Raw genomic sequence first — 25,732 nt, 5'->3', positions numbered from 1 at the left:
GCCTCTAATCTCAGGCTAAGGCAGGAGGATTACAAATTTGAGGCTAGACTGTGCAATTTAGCAAGAACCTGCCAAAAAATAATAATAATGAACTGGGGATACAGCTCCGTGGTTGAGTTCCCTGGGGTTCAAGTCACAGTACCAAAAAAAAAAAAAAAAAAAAAAAAAAAAAAAAAAAGTGCAACAGATCCAAACACTGTCTAGAGAGGGCACTGAGGTGCATTCCCCTCCACGCAGTTTGCTGTATATATCTTTTCTGTCTGTCCACAAGTTCTATCCTTTGTAATAAACTGGTAATACAGGAAGTAAAATGTTTTCCTGAATTCTCTAAACTGATAATGCAAACTGATGAATGAAATGAAAGGTCAAATGAAAGGGGATATAGCTCAGTGGCAGTGCACTTTCCTAGCATGCAGAAGGCCCCGAGTTCCCTCCCCACCACCAGCGCAAACACACACACACACACACACACAACCAAAGCTGGCCAGCAGTACTGCATGCCTATAATCCTAGCGACGCAGGAGGACAACATGTTTAAAGCCAGCCTCAGCAATTCAGAAAGGCCTAAGAAATTTAGGAAGACCCCCGTCTCAAAATTAAAAAATAAAATGACTGGGGTTGCCAGTCAATGTTCCTGGGTTCAATCTCCTGGTACAGAAAAAAAAAAAAGAAAAGAAAAAGAAAAAGAAAATGACCGAGAGGCCAAAAATCTCTTTTAAAGCTGGGCACAGTGGTGCACCCCTGTAATGCCAGTCATGTGGTAGATTGAGGCAGGAGGCTGAAAACTCAAGGCCAGCTGGGGTAACTTAATGAGAACCTGTCTCAAGATAAAAATTTTAAAATAGCTAGGATCTAGGTGTGGTGTAACACACCTGTAGTCCCAGCTACTTGGAAGGCTGAGGCAGAAGGATCACAAGTTCAAGGATGGTCTTGGTAATTTAGCAAGACCCTCTCTCAAAATAAAAGATAAAAAAAAGGCTGGGGAGTTAGTGCAGTGGTAAAGCATTCCTGGGCGCAATCCCCACTACTGCAAAAACGAACAAACAACAAAATAGGCTGGGTTGTTGGGCATGGTGGTGCCTGCCTATAATCCTAGCAACTTGGGAGGTTGATGAAGGAGGATCACAAATTCAAGGCCAGCCTCAGCAATTTGGCGAAAGCCTCAGCAATTTCGTGAAAGCCTGTCTCAATATAAAAAATAAAAAGGACTGGGAATGTAGCTTGGTGGTACAGCACTCCTTGGTTCAATCCCCAGTACCCCCCCCCACACACACACACACACCAAGTCTGGGGATGTAGCTAGCACAGAAGGCTGTGGTTCAATACCTGATGCTTCAAAAATAAAACAAAACTGTAACAAAAGCAAAATAAAAACAAACAAACTAGGAACCACTTCTGAGATCTGTTAACTATATACATAATTTTGCAAACTGTTTCTGGACAAAGTGTGTACAGCAGAAATTGTATAGTAATTCACAATTTTTACCTCTTCGAACTGTTTAGACATCGCATCCAACACTCTACCTTGTGTTGTGCCACACAGGGTCATCTACAGAGCTGGGACCAGTAGACTGCACCATGGGCAGCACAGCAGGAATCCATCTTAACATGATTCTGGGCATCTTGGCTGTAACCAGCATTTTGCCCACCACCTGACCCTGCACACATCACTAATCCTACATGACAAAGTAGTTAAGATGGTCAGTCATGGACACTGTGTAGGCCAGTAGTGCCCGGACTGGACTGTTTTTTAACTGGTCTTGTACATGATAACACTTTTTTCAAAAAATCCCAGGTACATTTCTGTCCCTACCGCCCACCTTTGTCTAGCTTAATATATAAACTCCTTCATCCTGCTGTGGGGTGTAAGGGTCTACCTGTCTTGCTGCCAACCAAGACATATTTCTGATCATAATCTCCAGTAACTGCGCTGGTGCTATCATGAATTTATCTGCCTTTTCTTCGCTCTCAGGGCACCTTGCCGCTGGATCTCATATATCACAACCAGTTTCTCTAAAACCGGCACTCCGTTCCGCACTCTACTGAGAACGCTACCCTGAAGACAGGACTGAGCATTTCCAGCTACCCAATTTGAAGTTGGGAAAACAAAGCAAATCAGACAATAAACAAAAACAAAACAAAACAAAACAAACAACAGCAACACAAAACCACGCGCAGTAGCCATCGCAGCAAGCGGTTCCCCATCAAGCAGTGGCAGCTGTCTTCCAAGCCAGTTACTAAGCTCACAACATGCAAAGAATCATTGTCTCTGTCTGGTTCCAATTATCCTGCTTGCTGTGCTAATTGTTCTAACCATGTATCCTGGACTTGGTTTAAACAGGTATAACAAGACACACAGATATGGAAATGATTTCCAAGAGGAAAGATTTTAAAATTTAATATCTTCGTTTCAAACTAAATTTTAATCATCTTGTTGCAGAAACAAAAGTCTAGTATTTGAAAACAATGAAAATGATCTTCTGGAGCCAGGGTGGAGCTCAGTGGTAAAATACTTACCTAGCATGCATGAAAGTTCTGCTGTGAGACAGCCCAGTGGCATGAGGTCCTATGTTCAATCCTTAGCTATGTCAAAAAAATAAAATAAAATTTTATTTTTTATTATTTTTTAAAATAAAATTTAAAATTTTTTAAAAAGTGAAAGTGATTTTCTAAATGTCATTAAGTATGGTTGTTCCTAGAAAAGAAGTACATAGGCATATGTCAACACTGTCCTTATAGTCTCAATACTTTAGATAACTCAAAAGTCAAGTGTGCCATCAGGTACTCAAGTTCAAAAACCTAGTCAGAAAAATACCTTAGCAACTATATAAGTGATACAAAATAACTTCACTGAAGCATAAAGCAAGCAGTTTGTTTCCTGATAAGGACTTGGAAGAAACTCAGTAACAAACCACTTGATACAATAAGATTTCTTTTTAAAGGTTCTCCTTTTAAAATAGTTTCCTGTATCTTTTTTATTCATCACAGATTTTTCTCAAAAGCAAAACAAAATCACCATCTTAAGCCCAAAGAATGATTCCCTGAAATCATGTTGAATAACTGTAGGGAGTATTGTTCAAAGGAAAAAAGACAGCAATTCTAAATTCATCTTTAAAAACACCAGTGAATTGTCATTGTAATAGTAGTCATAGATATCTTGAGTTGACGAAAAGCTGCTTTTGCTTGCATTAAAAAAAAAAATAACAAAAATTTCATCTGGGAATATAGTGCAGTGGAAGAGCACTTGTAGCATGCAAGAGACCCTGGGTTCCATTCCCAACACTGCAAAAAAATTAAGGTTCTGGAAAGAAAAATCAGAAGGGCCAATTATTTCTAAAAAATGTAGCTCCACTATACTAACCAGGAAAATGGGACTGAAAGGTAGCGTCCAGGAGGTTCTGTCGAATTATCTGTTTCTTTTCATTTCAGAATTTACTTATTGCAACATCAGCATTGAACTTTTTGTCAGTACAAAGTAAATCTTTTTCTCCAACAGGTTTTCCTGGCTGATAATGTGCTTAGGCAGCAATTACAGGCCCTGAATTATTTCCCTAAGATGGATTTGGTAAGCCTACATTAAAGAAGGCTGTAATATTGGCTAATGGCTTATTCAAGCCTGCCATTAGCAGTTGGAGAACGGGAATTCTCCCTTTACCAACCCATTTCTAGACTTTAATCTCTTTGAAAATGTACGTTTCAGAGTGGAGAAAGATCAGGGGACCATGCTTTGATGAAGCCGGACGAGATGCGCGGCCGTTCGGGGGCCTGCGCGCCGCCGCCTCCTCACGTAGGGGGGTTCACCTCACCCAGGTCTGGAGGTCCAGCTCACCTAGTTACAAAAGAAAACTGCGCTCCGAGGCAGCCCGGTGGCGCAAGCCTATATTTCCAGCTACTTAAGGGGCTGAAGCGGGATAGCAAGTCCCGCGATTTAGCGAGACCGTGTTACAAAATAAAAAATAAAGGCTGAGGATACAGAATAAGGAGGAGAAGTAAGAGGAAAGAAAAGAAGAGAAAACTGGCCCTGCCGCGCCTTGGCCCGCACCGCACACGTGGAGAACACAGCTCGGATCAAAGGGGATGACCCCGCCCCACCCCCACCGTTGCACACAGCCGCTGGCGCCGGGTCCCGGAGCACCGCGTGCCATCGCCGCGACCTCCAAAATTCACTCCTGCCCCCGTTCTAGTTCTTTCCAGCTATCAAACCCACCTCCCTTCCCCCTAGATATCGTGCCCCTTTCTAGGCACAACCATGTACTCGCTGCCCAAAGTCAAACGCAGACGTCCAGAGCTAATTATAAATCATGTCCACAGCCTATACTCATCACACCTCAGGGGGAGGGTTAGGCCGAGGAGAGTGACTTAAAACTCCAATGGCCAATTATTCAGCCATCATGCACCCATATAAATCCTGGAATTTCCAGGTTGATGAACACGTGGAGGTCCTGTGGATTCCGGACAGGGCACCGAATCTCTGCACCCAAAAGGTGGGCATTTCTCCCTGCTGTCTGTTCCTGAATTCTGTCCTCTGTAACAAACCAGTAATCTTGTAAGTAAACCGTTTTTCTGATGACTCCAAGCTATTTTAGTAAACTATGGAACCTGAGGGGTAGTCATGGAAACCTCTGATTTGTAACCTGGTCACATAAGCACAGGTTACAGCCTGCGGCTGGCATCTGAAGTGGGAGTTGGGGGGTGGGCTGCCCTGTGGGACTGAGCTCTTAACCTTTGGGGTCTGTACTATCTCCAGATAGACAGGTCAGAATTCAGTATGACAACCAGTTGATGTCCACTGAGAATTGGAGAATTGCTTGGTATAGGAGAAACTCCCCAGTCTGGTGTCAGAAATGAAACACTGAGAATATTGTTAGGGTATAGAAAGCAAGCTGTCTTTACCTACTGAAACTGAATCCCCATAACGAAATTTAACAATTTTTTTCTCTTGTAAGAGCCTGAGTCATTCTCCCTTCCTAGTTAAAATTTAAAAAGCAAAGAGCACATCTTTTCGTTCGAAACTCGCGCAGGCAAAACCTGAATGGACCCCTGCTAGCTTTACTATAGATAACACCTCTGATGCACAGTCACCATGGTAACGACTGTTTTAAGCTTTTCGTTAAGAATTTTGAGGAAGAAGCCTTGTCTGGCTGAAACTGGTTGAAACTGCTGCTCCCTCACCTGGACCTGCAGAAAGAGTCTGAAAGACGTCCTTTTGACATCATAGGGCCCAAAACTCCACCCTCAGGTCAAGCTAGTCGCCATTTTCTGAACATGCAGTCTATTAAGAGTCCTGAAGCTTGTCTATGCATGCACAGATCAATGGTTTTTTTCCACCTTTTCTTACTCGGGTCACCTTTTCCCACACCTCTGACCACCCTGTTTTTTCTATCCCATAAATACTGCTAGACCCTGTCCTGGAGAGGCATATTTGACTACAGGGATTCCCCCTCCTCCACTTTGGCACCTCCTTAATTAAATTCTCTTTTACAAAATTCCTCCCCTCTGGGATGAGTGTTTTCTGAGCAAGGGTGTGAGGACCTTGGTTCAGAAACACTGCCAAACACTTGGTCTGACACAGCAAACAATTACTATAATTTTCTTTCCTATATCCACTGTCCTCCATTTTCTCAACTTCCTGTATTTGTAGTGTCCTTGTATTTCCTATTTTCTTAGTTGAAGGTATTACTATGCTTTTTTTCTCCCCATAAACCCAACACAGATACCAAATCAAACACAGTGATTACTTGTACCATGTACATTTTTTATTCCAAGTGAATCCTGTCTCACTGTAATCTGGGAAGAAAGCACATGAATAAACCATTCTGTTTAAGAATTACATAAGAATGCATATAAGTGCCTGCCTATTCATAAAAAGTTTAATAAATGTGATAAAGAGTTCTTGTTACCTTACTTGATTACTCCGCTAATTAGGGTATATTATAATCCACATGACTAGCATAGACCTCATTGAAAGGTTAGAAAATTCTTCAGCTTCTGGCTAATTTAATGATCAATGGCTCTGATCATAGAGTACATCTGGAAATATAATTTGTGTGTGTGTGTGTGTGCGCGCGCGCGCGCGCGTGTGTGTGTCTGTGTGTGTGTGTGTGTGTGTGTGTCTTCTGGTGCTGGGGATTAAACCTGGGCTTCAGGCCATGCTAGGCTCCAATTCCACCACTGAGCAACAACACACCCTGTTTATTCTGGTTAGTTTTGATAATGATTTTGATTTATGTTTAATCTCAGAGAAAAGATCTGCCAAACGATACTACCAGGAGCAACAAGCTAATAGTTTTCCAGCTCTTACAGTAAAGTCTCATTTTTTTGTTTTTATGTTTTGTTTTTTTCTTTGCCAAAGTAAGACATTCTGATCTTGCAAAATGTTGTAGAAAATAGTTTATTTATTTTGCATCAAATGCTTCTGTATATGAATTCATTTCTCATGATGAATATCAGTACATTAACCAAGCTTCTTGCTATAGTGTCCCTTGACCCACTCTAATTCAAATGGTTTGAGAACTGATCAATTATCTGCCTCATCAAGAGATATTCTGTCAGGGCCCTCTCTTAAGTTTGATGAATACATCATTCACTGATTGCCTGAGAAAAATGTAAAAAGGAAGAAATGGTCATTCTGTAGTAAATCACTGAAGACCACCCAATCAATCTGAAAAGATTCCACATAATAGCTTAAGAATCATCTGTGTGGTTTTTTTTTTTTTTTTTTTTTTTTTTTTTTTTTTTTTTTAATATGGAACACTTCATGAATTTGTGTGTCATCCCTGCTCAGGGGCCATGCTAATCATCTCTGTATCCTTCCAATTTTAGTATATGTGCTGTGAAGCAAGCACCCATCTTTTTATTTAATTAAGATTTTACTTAAGTCTAAAAGAAATGAGCATGAACAATCTTGTAAATTTTCTAGTGAAAATTAAAATCACAGTGAGATACTCTCTGTAATTATTTTCTTTCCTCCCATGTTTTGAGAGAAAAATTACATTTCTGGGGAAAATGAGAAAACACCCTTCATATAGCATTTGGTATGTTATAATCCTTCTCACAAGTTGAGAAGTTTTAAGTGTGTACTGGATTCCCTCTTCCCCAGTCAACTCCCTGAAAACAAAAGGCAGAGGAGGGAGACACTTCACATTTAGATGTAAAATATCATTGGACAAGGCATTCCTCCTGGTCAAGAAATAAAGAGCTTATATAGTCTTATATAGTCTTATAAAATTTTCTCAACTTCTAGGTCAGTGAATATAAGAAACTGTAATTAAATATACGTGTGTGTGTTAGTAATGATAAAATCACTCTAGAGGTGAATGGCTGTATTTTAAATAAAGTTGATCACATGAAAGCCCTATGGAACAGAATAACATTGAAACAAGAAGGTCATGTGTAATGTTAAAAATAGAATTAGGGGGCTGGGAGGTAGTTCAGTGGTAGAACACTTTCCTGGCATGCCCAAGACCCTAAATTCAATCCCAGGGCCAGAAAAAAAAAAAAAAAGAAAAAGAAAAGAAAAGAAAAAAAAAAAAACGCTGGGCACCACCCACTGGTAATCCCTGCTACTCTGGAGGCTGAGATAGAATGACCACATGTTTGGGGCCAGCCTGGGCAATCTATTGATATCCTGTCTCAAAACAAAAAATAAAAGGGCTGGGGATGTAGGTCAGTGGTAGAGCACCCTGGGTTCAATCCCCTATACTGCAAAATTAATAAATTAATTAATTCAATTGGTGATAGCATAATTTATAGCAACTTAGCATCTTTTATAAATTAACCATACAATTATTTGACAAAGCTTTTATTTCCTGAACTTGCTGATGATATTGAAATTAAGGAAAAAAACAACAGCTCTTCTTAAAGGATAAGTTTGGGTTTTTTAAAAATTAGTTTTACTTCTGTACTTTCTACAGTACTAGAGATTGAACCCACAGCTACATACATGACAGGCAAGCCCTCTGCCACTGAGTTATATACCCAGCCACCTGTCAAGTTGTATTTTTCAATGTAAACTACCTAAATGAATTCTTCCCTGACCTTCACAAACCCATAAAGGTTTGCTTACCTTTATAGCTGCAGAGCCTAGAACAGTGCTTAGTAAAGTAGGGCTCAATAATATGTTTTCACTGACCAAAAGATTATTCAGTGAGTTTTGAAATTTTGATAAACAACATTCATGGTGGGCGCTGTGGTGCATGCCTTTAATCTCAGTGACTCAGGAAGCTAAAGCAGGAGGATTGAAAATTCATGACTAGCCCCAGCAACTTAGTGTCTCAAAATAAAAACTAAAAAGAGTTGTGGGGGGGTATAGCTCAGTAGTAGCACAACCCTGGGTTTATAACCCTAATACAAAAAAAAAAAAAAAAAAAAAGCATTCATGCCCATGGACAGCCTGGCCATAACTAACATTTATTTTTGTATTAGAGGCAAAGGTGGATTGAGTGAGGAGGGAACTGAAGTTCTTAAATCATCATCAAATCCATACATTTCTGTTCAGTTCCTCTTAATTATAAAGGGGTTAAAAGAATGTTGAGAACCTGAGAAAGAGCCTCATTCCTAAAAGATGTGTAAAATCTGTTCAACTAATTCACTAGACCAAGACTTTGATTGACAACAGGTTCCAGTTCCAGGAAAAGAGGATGAGATTTTTCTCCAAGCTATTTTGAAGAGCAAACAATCTCACTATAAACTCTTATGGTTGTCCAATCATGAGTTGCTTATAATTAAAACCAGTTTACCTAATTACATTCAAGAGGAAGCAAGTAACAACCATGACTAATTACATAAGATGTATTTAACACATTAGGTAATACCTAACATTTCCTGAGTACTTATTAAATACAATGCAATGCTAAGCAACTTCACATGTGTTTTCATGGTTAATTCTCACAATACCTTGAGGTACTATTATTATTTCCAAGAGGCTAAGAGGTTGGACAATTGGAAAAGTGGCAAAGCCCAGGGTCTGTGTGACTCCAGAGCCTGCCTTTTTCACCCCTACACATGGTCTCTAGTAATCTCCTATTAAAGTGCTATCTGCATTAGTGAGAGGCTCATGGGCAAGGACTACATTTTACTTATGTTGTACCTGAAGCCGAAGTGGAGTGTCAGAGACTAACAGGCACCCAATGAATACTGAGTGGATGAAGCATCATGTGTTCCCCGTCATCAAAATGATACTGCGGGCTAGGAGTGGGAGTGCACATCTGTAATCCCAATGACTCTAGAGGCTGAGGCAGGGGGTTTGCAAATTGGAGGCCAGCCTGAGCAATTTAACAAATCCTAGTCTCAAAATAAAAAGTTCAATGGTAGAGTACTTCTGAACAATCCCTACCACCGAAAAAAAAGAAAAAAAATCACCAATGACAGCAACCCCCCCACAAAACTATGTTTAATATGAATTTAATATTAAATGTATTTACACACCATGTAGAAATAAAGTACAAAGAAGAGGCAGGTGTGGTGGCACATGCCTGTAATCCCAGCGGCTTGGAAGGCTGAGGCAGGAGGATGGCGAGTTCAAAGCCAGCCTCAGCAACTCAGGGAGGCACTGCCTCTAAATAAAATACAAAATAAGGCTGGTGATGTGGCTCAGTGGTCAAGTGCCCCTGAGTTCAATCCCCGGTACCCCCCCCCAAAAAAAAATACAAAGAAGAAATATTTACACAATGACGAATGATTACATATAAATACTTCTTATATTATTGAATTGTTAATCCATGTTTTCTCTTGAAGCATAAGAAACTACAATTTTATTATGTCAGACATAGTCTAGTGACGGTACTTTTTTTTTTTTTTTTTAGTGATGATACTTTTATGTGGAATAACCTAATAAATAAAAAGCTATGTCAACTCTTAGTTACATAATTAAGCAATATGTTCCACTGCCAGATTTTTGGTTCATCATTATAAACTGATAAAGTTTTATGAAAAGTTAAGGATTTCACATCTATGCACTTTCTTTCTCCTATGTTCAACAGTCAACATGGACCTATATTTTATAGGTCTGTTTTATTGAATATTTTATATTCAATTATTTTTCATGCCATCAGAGAGACTTTGGTCCTAATGAAAATTCAGCCAGGCATGATATGTCTTAGACGTGACTTGCATTCTCTATCTTTTCCAAGCTGCCAGGTTGCATGCCTCCTTTTGAAGTCTTTCTCCACCAAGTCCTCCCTGTTTAATATTAATTATGTCTTTATCCCAAACCCTGACCCATCCCCTAGTTTTCATTAAGTGCTTTTACAATGTTAGATTACATGTGTTTATAGTGATCACTTTTTATTTAGTATTGGTCCCTATTGTATCTGATTATTGGTCTCCATTGTATCTAATTATGTAAAGCATTTTTAATGGAAGAACTATATATACCCAGCTCATTCGGTTATTACACTAGGTGACTGGTTGATTATGAACAGTTAATAACTGCTTTGTTTTTCAAAGCATCAAATGCAAAGCAGGCACGGTGGCATACCCCTTTAGTACTCAGGAGACTAAGGCTGAGGGATTCCACATTCACAGCCAGCCTCAGCATCTTAGGAACACCCTATCTCAAAGTAAAAAATAAAAAGGGGTGGGGATGTAGCTCAGTGGTAGAGTGCCCCAGGCTTCAAACCCTATGACCACAAAATAAAATGAACACAATTGGATATCATTTTAAGCACAGGTGGGATCTTTGCCTCTGCATGATTCCTAAGAGATTCTCATTATGGAATTCTTTATGTGCTAAACTTTATGAATTGAATTATTGCCTTTGTTCCACTTTGCTTGGTACTTTGTCACCTAGGAATTGCCTTTTTGCCAGTGATACCAACAGGTATTCTGATTTTTGGTGTTCTAAGAGTATCTAGCTAAATCATTGGTGAGCCTAAATGGAATTTTAAAACTGCACTGGAAGCAACATCCCCTTGAGAATGTCTTGATGCCAGTTGGGTTGGCCTGACTTTGGGAAATGTTGTATCTTCTGGCCTGGTTTAATTCTAAAATGCTCTACCAGACTAACAAACTGAAATTACAAGTTTTGAGGACTTATACAATAATCTTTATTGCAGATTTTAGTTTCATGTGCATTCCCTAGAAAATAGAAATCAACAATGTTGTTGAGACTAGACAGTGAAAAATGTAAAGTCCTATATAAGTATATTTTTCTGGTAACCTAAAAATTATCCTACTTCACAGTTCTTATAAATTCGGTAAAATTCAGAGTTTTAACTCAAGATTCATTGGGGTGTCCCCACTGGCTGGTACATTGCTTACTGTGTAGGACCAGTAAATAATAATATACCCTCTTATTTGTAAACTGAGATTAGAGGAGTCTTCTAAGGATAATATGTTGTGATCCTATAATAAAATCATGTTGTTGATGACTCCAGGGTTGAAAAATATAAAACCTGGATATTTTTCATTCAGTAACTCTGGTAAAATTACCATTTTCAGAAATCAAATGTAGCCTGAAGTCATCTTGATCATCCCTAATTCCATCCTCCACTATTCTGTCTTATATCAGGAAAAAACTATTGTAAATTGTATCCAGCATATTTTTGTTGTTCCTGCTGACTTGTGAGTTGTTCCCAACCATTTGCCAGGTTTAATTTGTGAGAAGGATGACAAGAAGGAGAAGATTATAGCATAATTGGCTATGTCCACAGCTGAAAAGCCATCTGTTTCCCACTTGTGGTTCAGGGTAATTATTCTATCTGAATGCTGCCTTTTAGATTAGATAGCAAGACAAAGTCCTTTCTTAGATACATTTTAGAAAAAGTTCACACTGTGTCATCAGCTTAGGTGAGCTCATTTTATATCCAGCTGCAGTTTAGATTTCATAACACCCTAGTACCATCTATTTTTAAGTGACTTGCATTTGGGTGGTGGGAAAGAACTGACTTTTTAAAAAACAGAATTTGTATACTTGCTACTGGTTTATGATTGGTAATATAAAATATGAAAGTTCTTTTGTTAATGTAAGTTGAAAGATTGTGAACAAATTTTTAACATTTAAAATTTTTTAAATAGAAACACTTTGATTTCTTTTTTTTAATTGCATTTTTTTATTGTAAACAAATGGGATACATGTTGTTTCTCTGTTTTTATATGGAGTAAAGACATACCATTTGTGTAATCATAAATTTACATAGGGTAATGTTGTTTGATTCAATGTTTAATTTCTTAATGGTTCTGTAAAGTGACTTAGTTTCTAAGCAGCTGTTGGAGCAAAATACTGTTCCTACTCTAAAAACATGTCACCATTCCTATGATGGACTCCATTTACTTTAAAAAAAACAACGAAGGAAAAAGGAAAGAAGGAAAAAAAACTACCTGAAAAGAAGGATGACAGAAATATAATGAAATAATATCTAGACTTAAGTCACAAGAGAGATAATTAATGGAAAGGGAATCGAACCTAGTATTTGCCAGATACTTTCCCCATATTATTTAGTAATTCTCATACGCCCACACACAAACCATAAAGAGGGACTTAACATTACTATTTTAAATATAAGTAAGCTGAAGCACAAATGCCACAGATGAGAGACTACAAGAGCAATTATGTGAGAATAAATTGGATACCCTAGAAGAAATGGATGAATTCCTGGAAATAAGCAACCTACCAAGACTGAATCATGAAGAAACAGAAAACCTGGACAAATTAATAACAAGCAAGGGGACTGAATCAGTTACCAAAAACCTCCTAAGAACAAAAGCCCAGGACTCTGGAAGATGGTTTCAAGGGTCAATTCCACAAAATGTTAAAAAAAAAAAAAATTAACAATAGTCCTTCTCAACTCCTGCCAAAAGATTGAAAGGAAGAAAGAGGGAGGCTGTCAGCTGTTGCTTCTGGGCCCCAGGGAGCCCCAGGACCTATGCACTTTATTTCTGCCCCTGTGGCTTTGGTTGAGACCTGTATAACCTGCTGTCCCCCTATTCCCCTTGTCATCCCAAACAGACCTGCCATGCCTTCCAGCATCAATGTGTATACTTATGTTTCAAATCTTTTCTTCCTGCCACTCTGCTTGGACCTTTTTTTTTTTTTTATTTTTAAAATTATGTAAAGTTAAAAAAAAAAAATTGAAGGTCCAAACTCACTTTTTGAGGCTGGAATTATTCTGATACCAAAGCTGCCCAAAGATAATACAACAAAAAAAAAAATTACAAGCCAATATTCCTGATGAACATGGATACAAAAATCCTCAACAAAATACTAGCAAATCCATTTCAGCAATGCATTAAAAGGATGATATACCAAATAGGATTTCTTCCTGGATTGCAAGGACATTTCAACAGACTCGTATTAGTTAATGTGATATACCATATTATCAGAATGAAAGATAAAAATCACATGATCATCTGAACAGAAGCAAAAAGAGCACTGGACAAAATTCAAAGCCCTTTCATGATAAAAACTCTCAACCAACCGAATATATAACATCAGGAACAAGGCAAGAATGCCCATTCCAGCCAGAGAAATTAGGCAAAAGAAGAAAAAGAGAGAGATAAAGAGAGAAAAGAAATAAAAGAAATCTTCAAAAACAGAAAATAATATGTTTGCAGATGATACTACCTTACATGTAGAACCTTAAAAGAAAGATTCCATTAAAAAACTGTTAGAATATGAAAATTCAGTGATGTTTCAGAGTACAAAATCAACATACAAAAATCAGATGTGTTTCTGTACACTAATGCTATAGTTTGTATCTGGAATGTTCCCCCAGAGGTCCATGAGTTAAAGACTTGGTCCCAGCCTATGGTACTACTATTGGAAGGTGGCAGAACTTTAAAGAGGTGGGGTCTAGTAAAATGACTTAGGTCACTGGTGGCACATCCTTGAAGAGGATTATGGGACACTGGTCTCTTCCCCTCTCTTTCTTTGCTTCTCAAATGCCAGGAGGTAAGCAGCTTTCTCTACCATGTGCTCCCATCATGATAGACTTAACCTTGCCATGGGTCCAAAAGCAACAGAGACAGAAACCTCCAAAACTGAGCCAAAATAAATCTTTCCTCTCTTTATATTGATTTATATCAGGTATTTGTTATAGTAATGGAAAAACAATAACCAGAAAACTATCCCCAAAAGAAAACATTCCCATTTACATAGTATCCAAAAAAAGAAAAGATGAAATCCTTAGGAATAAATTTAACCAAGGGCAGGCAGTGAAAGACAAAATACTGATGAAAGAAGGTATAAATAAGCCTTGTTGGCTTAGGATCAGACTTCCTTAACAGGACTCCCATAGCACAAGAAATAAAAGCAAGAATCAACAACTGGGATAGATTCAAACTAAAAAGCTTTCTCTCAGCAAAGGAAACTATCAGTAATGTGAAGAGAGAGCCTACAGAGTGGGAGAATATCTTTGCCACTCATACTTCAGATAGAGTGCTAATTTCCAGAATCTATAAAGAACTCAAAAAACTTTACACCAAGAATACAAATAATCCAATCAACAAATGGGCTAAGGAAATGAACAGACACTTCACAGAAGAAGATCTACAAGCAATCAACAAACATATGGAAAAATGTTCAACATCTATAGTAATAAGTCTTAATGCAAATTACAACTACCCTAAGATTCCATCTCACCCCAATTAGAATGGCGATTATCAAGAACACAAGCAACAATAGGTGTTGGCGAGGATGTGGGGAAAAAGGTACACTCATACATTGCTGGTGGGGTTGCAAATTAGTGCAGCCACTCTAGAAAGCAGTGTGGAGATTCCTCAGAAAGCTTGGAATGGAACCACCATTTGACCCAGCTATCCCACTCCTTGGCCTATACCCAAAGGACTTAAAATCAGCACACTACAGAGATACAGCCACATCAATGATAGCTGCTCAATTCACCATAGCCAGATTGTGGAACCAACCTAGATGCCCTTCAGTTGATGAATGGATAAAGAAACTGTGGCACATATATACAATGGAATATTACTCTGCCATGAAGAATGATAAAATTATGGCATTTGCAGGCAAATGGATGAAATTGGAGAATATCATGCTAAGTGAGATAAGCCAATCTCAAAAAACTAAAGAACGAATGATCTCGCTAATAAGCGCTTGAGGACATATAATGGGGGGTGGGAGGGGTTAGTGTTAGGGTTAGGGTTAGATTTAGGGATAAGGAGGGTGGTAAGAATGGAGGAAGGAAGGACTGTATAGAGGGAAAAGAGGGGTGGGAGGGGTGGGGGGGAAGGAAGAAAAAAAAGAACAAAAAAATAAATAAAAAATAAACAGGCTGAGGATGTGGCTCATTGATTTAAAAAAAAAAAAAAAAAAAGAATTGGTCTTCAAACTAACTACTGGAAGATGGTGGTAACCTTTACAAGGTGGAGCCCAGTAAGGGGATTTAGGTTATTATGAGTGTGCCCCAAAAATGAACTGTGGGACTCTTATTTCTTTCTCTCTGTTGTACCAGGTGCCATGAGGTGAACAAACATCCTCAATCATGTGCTCCTGTCATAATGTACTGTGTTCCCACAGGCCTAAAGCAATGAGGTAATTGGTCATTGATTGAAATGTCCAAAGCTGTGAGCCAAAACAAACCTTTCCTCTTTATAAGTTGATTATTTCAGATATTTTGTTATGATAATGGAAAACTGATTAACACACCGATCAATGGAATTTTCTTTCTGATGTTCAGTAAAATTATTCCATAAATTAAAAAAAAGAAGGTATAAATAAGCCAGATGTGGTCGCCCACACTTGCAATCTCAGCTACTCAGGAGGCTGAGGCAGGAAGATTGCAAGTTTGAGGTCAGCCTTGGCAACTTGGCAAGACCCTGTCTTAAAATAAAGAACTGGGGGGGTGTAAAGTACCCTTAGGTTCAATCCCCAGTCTCCCACCCAGTCTCTCCCCCACCCACACAAATACACATAAATGGGAAAATATCCCATATTCATGGATTAGAAGACTTAATATTGTTCAAAAATGTCATATCAAAATATTCATACTACCCAAAGCAATCTACAGAATTAATTCTATGATTCCAATGGCATTTTTTACAGACATAGAATAAACCAAAAATCTATATAAAACTACTAGAGACTATAAATAGTCAAAACAACCTTGAGAACAAAGTGCAAAGCTGGTGATATATTTCCGGATTTCAAAATTATTACAAAGTGACAGTAATTAAAATTTCAGAATAGGCAGAAAGAGAGACAGAAACAATGGAACAGAACTGAGAGATGAGTTATTAGCTCATATATATACAGTCAACTGATCTTCAACAAGCATGCCAAAAATACACAACAGGGAATGGATAGCCTGTTTACCTGACACCCTGGTAAAGCACTCCTGGGTTTAATCCCCAGTACTGCAACCATCCACATGCATAAAAATGAATCTCAACTCTGATCTACACACTATATACAAACATCAACTCAAAACAGTTTAAAGACCTACATGTAAGACCTGAAACTACAAAACTTATAGGAGAAATCAGAGGGAACATTAGTCTTGACAATACTTTCTTAACATGATACAAATGTACAGGAAACAAAAGCAAAATAAACAAGTGGGACTATATCAAACTGAAAGCTTTATGCACTGCGAAGGAAATGAAAAGGTAATCTATGGAATGAGAGAAAATCTCCAGCATTACAGAAAACAAATAAATAAAAATAGAGAAATGAAGGAAACCCCTATATCTAAAGCAATCCATCAATTCAATGCAATCTCTATCAAATTACATTCTTCACAAAATTAGGAAGAAAAATTCTAAAATTCATGTGAACCACAAAAGACATGGAATAGCCAGAGTAAAGGTAACAAAACAAATGACATCACATTACCTACTTTAAAATTCACTACAGAACTATGGTAACAGCATAGTATTGGCATAAAATTAGACAGATCTGGGCTTGGTGGCACACATCTGTAATCCCAGTGATTACAGCTGAAGCTGAGGCAGGTGAACTGCCAAGTTTGAGGACAGTCTGGGCAAGACCCTGTCTCAAAAGAAAATATAAAGGGCCCGAAAATGTAGCTTAGTGGCAGAGTAATGGCCTAGTATGTACAAGGTCCTGAATTCAATCCCTAGTACCAAATATTAAAAATAAAAACCCCAAAAGGGTGTGAGGAAGCTTTTTTAATGAATGTATTTATTACTTTACTTCTGGTCTATGGATCTGTGTATATGCCCAAATCCATCAAATTATATACATTAAATGTGTATAGTTTTTGATTACCAGCTATTCCTCAATAAAACTTAAAATAAAATATACTACTAAAAGGGAATATTCCACCTTCTGTGTTTTTTTTTTAATTTTTTTTAGTTTTGGGGGGATGTATCAGGAATTGAATTCAGTGGCACTCGACCACTAAGCTACATTCCCCAGCCCTATTTTGTATTTTATTTAGGACAGGGTCTCACTGAGTTGCCTGGCACCTCGCTTTTGCTGAGAATGGCTTTGAACTCTTGATCCTCCTGCCTCAGCCTCCCCAGACACTGGGATTACAGGCATGCACCACCACACCTGGCTCCTTCTGTGTTATTTATTGATCATCAAATTAAAAAACCATCATAGTAATAGAGTTAAGGGCTGGCCAGACTGAAGAAAATAGGTATTCACAGATGCTATTGATACTAGTCTAATTTGGAAAAGACTTCCAGAGAGGAAATTGACACCATATTTGAAACTTTACTCTGAATGTACTTTTTGACCAAGAAATTCCATTTCTGGGACCTATGTACAACAATTTTCACACATATGCACTGAGAATACATAGTAGTGTTTTTTTCCTTTAATAGTGCAGTTAGCCAGGTGTGGTGGCACATGCCTGTAATCCCAGGGACTCAGGAGGCTGACAGGAGGATCACGAGTTCTAGGCCAGCTTAGTGAGACCCCGTCTCAAAATAAAAAATAAAAAGGGCGAGGGGTGTAGAACTCTATGGTAAAGCACTCCTGGATTCAATCTTCAGTACTGCAAAATAAATAAATGAATAAAATGCTACAATTGTAAAAGAAGAAAAAAATATAAAGAATCTAAGTGATTACAGTAAGAAAATGGCAAAATAGAACTGTGGTATATCCATGCCATGGAACATTATTCAGTCACCAAAAAGAATGACTTTAGATCAAAGGTCAGCAAATTATGGTCTATAAGCTAAATCTGGCTTGCAGCCTGTATTGTAAGACCCACAACTAAGAATATTTTCACACTTTTTAAATACACACACACAATTTTTTATAGTTTCCTGACCACTGTTAGATCTTTATGTTCTAACATGGAAAGATTTCTAAGCAAAGTTATGGACCGATACTGTTGTATTTATCTTTTTAAAAATTCTTAGATGTGTGTGTGTATATTCATATACATGGACAAACAAAAGATTGAACAAATAGTGATTTTTTTTCTGGGAAGCAATGTGGGAACAGGAGAGGGTTGAGGGGAATATTCCCTTTTTACTCTACGGACTTGTTTTGTTCTTATCTTCCACAATGAGAATATACTGATATATTACTTTTATAATTTAAAAATCATAAAAAAAAATAATAGTACTTTAGCAAAGGTACTAAAGTGCACACGGCAGATTAACACTCGCTATCCATTATGATCTCCCTTTTTCTCTTTTTTCCAGTACTTAGGATGGGGTCCGGGGCCACCTTCTCCATTGAGCTACATCTGAGCCCTTTTAGTTTTATTTTTGAGACAGGGTCTTGCTAAATTGTCAAAAATGGCCTCAAGTTTGCATTTCTGGGATTATGAGCAGGCACCCTAGCCATATTAATCTCTTTCTAGTGTGCTTTCTTCTATTGGAGGGAGTGAAAGATTAAAAAAAAAAAAAAAAAAATCTTATATCTTCCAGACTACCTTGTAGTTAGAGTTCTAGGTGTGATCTGGGGACCTCAAATCAGATGATGAGGTAGAAGTCCTTCCTCACCCCTCCCTCCCCCTCCCCGCCCCCTCTCTCTCTCTCTCATTTCTATTTTTAAAAAGGTCATGGAAACAAGACTTTGCTCTGTGGAGGAATGAGCAGCACTTGGCACTCACTCTGCCATCTAGAGGCAGGGTAGACTGCAGCAGCTGTGGCAGAGTTCTGAACCTGGTGGTGGAGGAGGCCAGTTTCTACTCGTGATTGCTCTTGACTGGGTCAGTGGTGGAATGACCATGACCAACAACTGTTGTGGCAGCTTCCCAACTCAACAAATGGCTTCCTGAAAATAGAATATGCAGCAGTTTCCTTGGAGGCTTAACTGCAGCACGCTTCTGAGCACTCAGCCTCGAATGTTTCTTTAGCCCTCCAAGTTGTAACTCCTTTATCTTGAGTAGATTCAGTGCTTTATAAATGAACCCCAACTAAAACAGTAACAGACCTACTTTAGTAAGTCCTAAATGGGAGGGTCACAAAAGGAGGGAATTCCAAGGAGGTCAGATACATTCTTTCTAATACAGCAACATATGAAGCAGGATTCTTATTTTACAGAAGAGAAAATAGGCTGAACTAGATGAAGTTCCTAGGTCAGGGACATATAATGATTAAATAGCAGAACTAGGACTTGAACTCAAATCCTTCAGGGTACAAAATCCATTTCCCACACACATGAAAGCATGAATGTCAGTTTGGCAATCTTGTGCCTCAGGTTAAGCATGGAGGCAGTGGTGGCTGTGGTCTTTTTAATCATTACCTTTTTCTCTCTCTCTCTTACAATACTTTTTAAGTAAAAATCCACACAAAAATAGCAACAGAACAGAGACTATCTACTGATAGCTTTACTTGACTTAGGGTATTTATCTTCTTAAATTACACCATAATTTTTAATTTGGGGGAGATGTCCAAACCCTATTGAACTAATAGGTCTATCAAATTCTCACTTTTAGGGATTTTAAGTATCCAAGTTAAGAACCTACTCATCAAGGGGCCAAGGAAGTAGCTCAGTGGTATAGCACTTGCATCACGTGTGCAGGGCCCTCTATTTCTTTGAGCTTCACTGAATCCTAAGGTCCTAAGAGTTTACGTGATCATAAAACAGCTACCTTTGAACTTCATTTTTCCAAAGAACTGAGTCACATAATCTTCCCTAGTGAACTGTTCTTAATTAAGATTCATCTCCTCAAATCATTCCCAATTCTAATCTTCAATGTGTCAAGAAGCCCTTACTGGGCTGAGATTGTATCTCAGTGATAGAGCATTTGCCTAATATGCATTAGGCCCTGGGTTCAATCCTCAGGACTGAAAAATAATAATAATATCCTTCACCTCTGTGTCAATCTCACTTAGAAGGTTCAACTCAAATTCAAAAATAACATAACCGGGGTTGAGGAGTTAGCTCAGTTGGTAGAGTGCTTGCCTTGCAAGCACAAGGCCCTGGGTTCAATCCCCAACACCGCAAAAAATAAAAAATAATAACATAACCTCTAGTCTCACACAGTGTCTACCACCAGGCTTTTGCTTTATGGGAAAATGTCCCTTTTGCCTGGCTTATCTATGAAGATATTAATATGCCTCTACTTGGTTGAATCCAACTTTAACGTAATCTTAATATAGTACACATTCTCCAGGACACATTAAACCCGAGGTTACAAATCATCAAAACAGAAATCACCCAAAAGGAAAACCTAGGGGGCTCAGTGGTAGAGTGGCTTGCCTACCATATGTGAGGCCCTGGGTTCCATCCCCTGCACCACAAATAATAATACAAAAAATAAAAGGAGAGGCTGGAGTTCATTTTCATGCTGGGGAACACCCAGTTCTCCCTCAAAATCCTCCCAAATGGTGCTGCTCACTCTGGCAGGTACCTTGAATGCATCACTGAAGCATCTTCCATTTGCCTCACTCAGTCACATCCAGTGCCAGAGCCTGCTAGGCGACCACACTGTTGTGAGGCCTCATATCCTTCCTGCTCTATTCTATGAGTAAATTCATCTGAATCACTGTGCCCACTTCCTGCTCAACAGCATCCAAAGAGGAAAATATCTTTTTTGGCTGGAAGTAAATGTACTTAAAACCAGTCACTTCTGCCTTCTAGGGGGCCACAGCACATGCACAATTCACATGAAGGGGCAAGAAATTTCATCACTCCCTTCCTCCATCTGTAAACAGACACGGTGGTGAAGAGAGGAAAAGATTGAAATCTCAAAGATACAGCTCTTTTGTATTGCTAAACTGTATGATACAGAGTAGGTGGTTCATTGTTTTTGCAGTGACATTAATGAGACTTTGCCTATAAGATGAAAGACCTGACAAACTAAGAGAAGGCAGAGAATTTAAATTAGTAGCAACGGAGGAAAAAAAGAGGCCAGGTATCTTGGTTTAGATTTTCTCAAAAAGCAGCCCCCAAGGAAGGGCTTCTGTGTAGGCAGTTTGTTTGGGAGGTGTTGCTAGGAAACAAAATCGAGGGGGTGGGGAAAGTGAGTGATGGGGAAGAGAGAGAAGCTCATGAAAGACACGAGTGAAGGGGATTACTGCTATGAGCAACTGGGGCTCAGTCTTGCTGAAGACCCTCTGAGAAGCAGTGTGGAGCATGTTATAGAACTGTCCCACTGGGAGACTGGGAAGTAGATTATTTAGCTACCTATTTGTGACCCTTCTCAGTAAGGCTTGGTGCTGGGGCACTAAAACTCCCTGTCCTTTGATCTGGTGTCCCTGAAAATCCTTGGGTAATGAAGCACTTAGGGCCCTGAGGTAAGAAATGGTCAGCATGCCTGATAAATAGCCACCAAAGTGGTAGGTGACCTTAGAGTGGACAGGGGGTTCTATAGTGAGACAAAAAGACTCTTTAAGGGCTGGGGAGATAGCTCAGCTGGTAGAGTGCTTGCCTCGCAAGCACAAGGCCCTGAGTTCGATTCCCAGTACCGCAAAAAAAAAAAAAAAAAAAAAAAAAGCTTCAGTGAGGCTAAGCTATACTGGTGATAAGCTATAATTTCTGGGCTCTTGATATTCACTCAAATATGCCACATGTATAAACACTTTACATGGGGGCATCCTTGAAAGAAGGCAGATAGTGGTGCACACATATAATCCAGGAAATTGGAAGCCTGAGGCAGGAGGATTACAAATTCAAGGCCAGCCTCAGCAATTTAATGAGGCAATAAGCAACTAAGTGAGATCCTGTCTCAAATTAAAAAATAAAAAAGGATGGGGATGTAGCTCAGTGGTAAAGGGCCTCTGAGTTCAATCCCCAGTAACGGGAGAAAAAAAAAAATCACTGTGGGAAAGTGAGTAAGTTCCCAAATGTAGGTCACTGAAAAAGAAGAGCCAAGAGAGCTGAGAGGGAGATAAACAGGTCAGTAGGAGCAGTAGCCATCAGTGACAAGATAGTGAAAGATAAGGGGGCTCTCAGATGAGGTATCCAAGTAAGGTCCTCTGTCCCTTTTTGTGATTCACAGAGGTTAATAGTGGAACAATTCTTGCCATTTTTAGCTTGCTGCAGCTCATTCTCCTAGGACTCAGGAGTACAGCCAGGAGGCTGGCACAGAGGGCAGGCTGAGTAACATACATTATGATACTGTCCTCAAAATTTTGCCTCTCTTGCCCCCAACACTTGCTCTCTCACTGCCTTTGGACCAATCCTGTGAACTTCAATTCTTTCCTCTCTTAAGATGATTTCTTGCTGGGTGGGATGACACACAGCTGTAATCCCAGCAGCTCAGGAGGCTGAGGAAGGAGGATTTCGTGTTCAATGCCAGCCTCGGCAACTTAGTGAGGCCCTAGCAACTCAGTGAGACCCTGTCTCTAAATAAAATATTAAAAAGGGGCTGGGGATGTGGCTCAGTGGTTAAACGCCCTTGGGTTCAATCCCCAGTACCAAAAAAAAAAAAAAAAAGTTTCTTTCCCATGAGGCTCCTAATTCAAAAAGATCACTCTCCCCCCCCCCCCCCCCACCCCCTGTACACATCAGCCCTCCACATCATGCCCAAGCAAGTCTGAATCATGGGATAAGCCAAGTTTAGGCCATGGAGCAGAGATGCCTGCTATAAACCTGCTGGAAGGGCGATGGCATCGCTCTCAGGTGGCTGGTTCATTGCTGCCTCACTGAAATACACCACAGGGTTAGCAGTTCCACCAGCACTCAGAACGCTGCTGCAGCGAGCCAGAAGAGCTGTTTTTCTGTGCACTGGAAAACAGCTGTGAGACTAAGCCTGGTCCTCTACAGCACTGGCCAGGATTTTAGGCTATGGGCAAATTAATCACATTCCCACACAGTGAGGCTCCACAGAGGGAAATCTGGAGAGCTGCTAAGTGGGAAACGGCAATGCGAGAATGAGCTCATCAAGGTTAAGGCAAGCAACAAATTCCCCGTCCCGCCTGAAGATGGGGAAGCAGTCCTTAGTATTCTATCATGCAAGCTTCTCAGAGTTCCCAAGCGTGGGCCCGGTCAAAGTTTCCAGACACTTAACTTCCCTTCATTTCACTTAACTTTCCGAGTACTTAATCCTCTACAGACTTAGCTTAAAGTTTGGAGCATCTCATCCTACAGGTGCCACACTGGCCCCAGCCTTTCTGCTGATTTTAGGAATGGAACCAGGACTACCTACTGCTACGGAAATCATTTTGACTGGCAAGGAAGGGCCAGGCATCATGATGCTACCAAAAGGGGAACTATTTTTAACATTCCTGTGAAAAGTAAAAACCTTTCTCTGGAAACACAGAACAGAGATCTGACCAGAAAGAACAGATGCAGATGCTCAAAGAACAAACACAGCCATTGCTGGACTCAGCAAGCAAAAGTCCACTTGTCCTGCCCAGGAGGCACAGAGAACTCTGAGACACAGAGATGAATACACACACACTGTATGGCATTAACTTGGCCACATTGGGAAGGTGTTATCACAAGTGTCTTGATGATTGAAAGCTACTGTTGGAATCCATTACATACCTTTTACATTTTGTTATATTAAAAAGTATTCCTGGTAGGGCACGGTAGTGCATGCCTGTAATCTCAGTAGCTCAGGAGACTGAGACAGAGACAGAAGGATTGCAGATTTGAGGCCAAACTCCACAATTTAACAAAACCCCAGTATCAAAAGAGAGAGAGAGAGAGAGAGAGAGAGAGAGAGAGAGAGAGAGAAGAAAAAAAAAAAAAGGTGAGGCAGGGGAGGCTGGGGATGTAGTTCGGTGATCTAGTGCCCCTGGGTTCAATCCCTAGTACTGCAAAAATAAAATTAAAAAAAAAAAAAAAAAAAAAAAATAGCTGGGCATGGTGGTGCATGTCTATGATCCCAGTGACCAGGGAGGCTGAAGCAGGAAGATTGCAAGTTCAAGGTCAGCCTCAGCAACTTAGTGAGACTATGTCTTAAAATAAAAAAGGGTTGGAGATATGGCCCAGGGCTCAGTGGTTAAGCAGTCCTGGGTTCAATCCCTGGTACCAAAATAAATACGTAAATAAATAAATATAAAAATAAAAATGTCTCCCTAAATCAGATGGGCTAAGATATGCTGCAATAATAACCCCAAAATGTTGAAAACAAGCAAGGGTTATTCTCACTCTCACTCCATATTCAGCTTACCTTGGATGGGGGATCTGTTCCCAGATTACTCACTCCAGGAGTCAGGGGGAGGGAGCAGACACTCTTTGGAATATTGCCTGTCTCTCTGGCATGGAGAAATGGCAAAGAGAAAGAAAGAATATAATGTTATTGACTGAATTCTGAAAATTTAATAAAAGGAACAGGCATCTTCCTTCCCCATGGGATCTCTTTCCATTGAGGGGGGTGGGGGGAAGCTAGCAAGCCAACCTTTTTTCAAATTCGTCTAGTTAACTAATACTATTCATACTAGTATCTTTCTAGCCCTTTAAAAATACTGTCTCCATTTGTCCACCTGCTTCCCTCTAATGACTGCTCAAATCATTTGTTCCGGCTTCCTCTTTAACAATTCAACTGTAGATGCCCTTGCTAAGGTACCAATGACTTACTTGTTGCTTAAACTAAGAAATACTTTTCCCCTTCTGCCCTATTGGTCATCTCTGAAGGATTTCAGTCTGATAGCTGTACCATTCTTTAATACTTTCCATTCAGCATTAGAACACTGGAATACTTTAAAAATCCAGGTATCATATGATTAAAGTCATAAATACTTCTGTATTCATTGTTAACAAGAATTTTTTTAAACATAACCATCTTTCCATTATTGCATCAGACAAAATGAACAAGGAATCCTTTACTTATGTCATTTAATATCCAGCATTAAAATTCCCTGAGAGCAGAGGCTCAATGGAAGACATTTGCTCAGCATGAACAAGACCCTGGGTTGGATCCCCAACACACACACACACACACACACACACACACACACACACGCACGCGCGCGCGCGCGCGCGCGCGCGCACTGCAAGCTCTTGGTGTCTGGGAGTGAGACCACCTTCCTTTCTGCTGCTTCTGCTGCTACCACGGCACCTGTGAAAAAGCTTGTGGCAAAGAAAGACAAAAAAAAAAAAAAAAGTGGGTCCAAGTTGACTTAGACCGCCCTGTAGAAGATGGAATTGTGGATGCTGACAATTTTGAGCAGTTTCTCCAAGAGAGAATCAAAGGAACAGAAAAAGCTGGGAATCTTGGTGGAGTGGTCATGACCATCCAAAGGAGAAAGCAAGATCACTATAACATCTGAGGTGATTTTTTCTAAAATATATTTGAAATTTATCAGCTAAAAAATATTTGAAGAATAATCTACATGCCTAGTTGCATGTAGTTGCTAGCAGCAAAGAGAGTTATATATTATATTACCTTCAGATTAACCAGGATGAAGAGGAGGAAGATGCAGATTCAGACTCTTTTATCTGAATATTTTGCAT

At 39.5% G+C, this 25,732-nt stretch overlaps 1 pseudogene across 1 annotated transcript; it reads left to right on the top strand.

Annotated features, from left to right (window-relative positions):
- Positions 1-1,578: 1,578 nt before the first annotated feature.
- On the top strand, positions 1,579-25,721 carry LOC306658179 (annotated as a pseudogene). Its single transcript has 5 exons — positions 1,579-1,629; positions 3,497-3,565; positions 3,701-3,787; positions 4,422-4,484; positions 25,298-25,721. The product of its transcript is annotated as an uncharacterized misc_RNA (transcript).
- Positions 25,722-25,732: the final 11 nt, after the last annotated feature.

This window comes from Sciurus vulgaris, assembly GCF_902686455.1.
Source record: "Sciurus vulgaris genome assembly, chromosome: 3".
Classification (NCBI taxonomy): Eukaryota; Metazoa; Chordata; class Mammalia; order Rodentia; family Sciuridae; genus Sciurus; species Sciurus vulgaris.
Note: the sequence above shows the minus strand (reverse complement) of the source record. Positions and strands in the feature narration are given on the sequence as shown.